The 2,530-nt window shown below is 36.9% G+C and overlaps 1 protein-coding gene and 1 long non-coding RNA gene across 3 annotated transcripts in view; one reads left to right on the top strand and one right to left on the bottom strand.

The window, feature by feature from the left end:
• Positions 1–2,530, bottom strand: part of LOC117944956 — a 21,136-nt gene that overhangs the window by 18,172 nt on the left and 434 nt on the right. The window contains exon 2 of the long non-coding RNA XR_004656708.1: positions 2,164–2,174. This is a non-coding gene — a long non-coding RNA (uncharacterized LOC117944956). The remainder of the gene's footprint in view (positions 1–2,163; positions 2,175–2,530) is intronic.
• Positions 1–2,530, top strand: part of fbxl17 (F-box and leucine-rich repeat protein 17) — a 229,095-nt gene that overhangs the window by 15,432 nt on the left and 211,133 nt on the right. The gene's annotated exons all lie outside the window — the stretch shown is intronic.

A 2,530-nucleotide genomic window follows, 5' to 3' on the forward strand; every position in this document is an offset into this window, starting at 1 on the left:
GTGGAGCTATACAAAAGCAAAGAATCATCGATATACAGAAAATGTTCACATTAACAAGTATTATTCTTCCTAATTTACACACTTCCAGTTGGGCTAAAATTAGAGTCGATCAATGGATTTTCAAAACCAATATCAATATTTACAGGGTAAAAACAAACTGATTGCCAAAATGGCAGCTAATATTGTAAACTTTTCAGCTAGAATGAAAAGCAACCTTTTCTATGCGGTTTTGGGCTGATATGACTCTGTGAAGGTACTCATAAGGCTGTTTTTAGACAAATAACTTTATTAAATAAACTTGAATAAAGAACTACTTGTTGACACCATAACACCAAGCATTGTTTTCTGCATTATATGTTCTGTAACAAAAACGGGTCGTTTGGCTGCATGCACTTTTGAACATAGATTTATTACTGTTGCTAACTAATCAAATTGAAATTTTGTTGATTAACTTGGTTCATTGGTAATTCACGCAACCTCTAAATATCACATATCAGCTGTTTTACTAAATTGGGGTTTGTTGCTAATCCAAGTGTGTAGGGAATATCGAAAGTTAGAATTTAATGCACATTACTACACAACCAGGAAATGATATGATACAAGGTTTGTGGCAAAAGAAGCTGAATACAATTTGAAAACTTCACAAAAAACCTGAAGTTACAGCTCTAGCAACAACTGTAAGTCGTGGGTGTTGTTCATATAAAGCAGGAAACATTTAGGAACAAGCTCCAGCAACACCTTACAGCTGCCGTCGACAACATTTCTGTGGGAACTGTATTGTGGGACAATGTTGTCCATCTTCTTTTTTATTAGCACACAGCATGGTTAAGATAAGATGACATTATGTCCTTTCACACTGGAGTTTTCCTTGATAATTTTCCGATGCTAAAATAGCCATAATTGCTTATGCATTGTCTCATACTAGCTTCCCAAAATCTGCTTTTATATTTTAAATTTTTCTAAGAGCTCTTTAATGTTGTAAAGCTGTCTTGCCTTAAATTATGATAAAAAGCTGTGCGTCTTTGACAGATATAGTTGTGACCTTTAACTTTCAAACAAATGACAAATTTGTGTTGCTTGTCAACATATTCTTCCACTTGTCCATAGTAACATAATTGACTTCAATAATGTTAAACTCCGCAGCAGTTCTCCTCCTCAGTTGCCATCAGTACACTACCCACTCTTGTCTTTGATAAGCAGCGATTACTCTGCTTCCTCTCCCTTCATAACCAGTATTTCACCAGTAGAAAATGTTGACTTCCTAAACCTCACATTTCTTCCCCTGGCCTTGCCAGAGTGCAACACCGTTATGAGATATAGCATAGAGACAAGCAATCGATTAATGGTGCACTTAGCCGGGCTAATTAACAGCTATGTAGAAGTGGAGAAAGCATCAGGCAGCATCAAGAACGTTGTTCCACTATCGCAGAGACCTTAGATAACCTTTGAAACACACAGTGGCTTGAGAAAGTTTACACACCCATGCTAAAGTTGATTTAAAAAGAGGAGTAAAAAAACTCTTTTGGAAATTGATCCTAATGCCTTAATTCTAAAAATGTAGGAAAATCCAACCTTTTAAGGACACCAATTGTCTTTGTGAATGAATAATGCATTGTAAATAAATGTTCTTCCTTAAAATACAGGGGGTATAAGTATACACACCCCTATGATAAATTCCCATAGAAGCAGGCACATTTTTATTTTTAAAGGCCAGTTATTTAATGGATCAGGATACTATGACTCCTGATAAAGTTCCCTTGGCCTTTGGAATGAAAATAACCCCATATCATCACTTACCCTTCACCATACCTAGAGATAGGCATGGGGAACTTTCCATAAAATCGGCTCTCAATGCAAATCAAACCAGCTATTAAGCTAACTGAAATAAAACCACGCCTATCTATAGGTATGGTGAAGGGTATGCAATATGATGTTTTTTTTTTTAATTCCAAAGGCCAAGGGAACTTTATCAGGATGCATAGAGTCCTGATCTATGAAATAACTGGCCTTTTAAAAATGTTAAAAACATGCCTGCCTCTATGGGAATTTAACATATGGGTGTGTATACTTATGCCCCCTGTATTTTAAGGAAGAACATTTATTTATTTTAAAATACATTATTCATTCACAAAGAAAGTTGGTGTCCTTAAAAGGTTTGGTAACAAATTAAACTACTACATATCTTATATTTTTCTCTCTTTTCCCTTTTTCCTCTCGTCTTTTCAACCGCTTCTCTCGTTTTGAGAGAAAGAATGACATGGAAAGCAGGTTTTATTGTCACCTGCCACTTTAAATGCCGCTCTCCCTCTCCTATCCTTGAATCTTCCTTCTTCCTTCCCCTCTCTCTTCTTCTCCCTTTGCTCGCCTCTTTAGTCCCTATCCGATCTACCTCCTGTGTGAATTTGGCTTTGCTAAATTAGCTCTCAATTAGGGAATTTGGTGAAAATGAGCAGGCTCTAGAGGGCACAGATAAAGGGAAGGTAGAGCCGAAGGGCGGCCCAGCTGTATGTCTCTGGCTGTCTGTCTGGCC

Source organism: Etheostoma cragini, chromosome 5 (genome assembly GCF_013103735.1).
Source record: "Etheostoma cragini isolate CJK2018 chromosome 5, CSU_Ecrag_1.0, whole genome shotgun sequence".
Classification (NCBI taxonomy): domain Eukaryota; kingdom Metazoa; phylum Chordata; class Actinopteri; order Perciformes; family Percidae; genus Etheostoma; species Etheostoma cragini.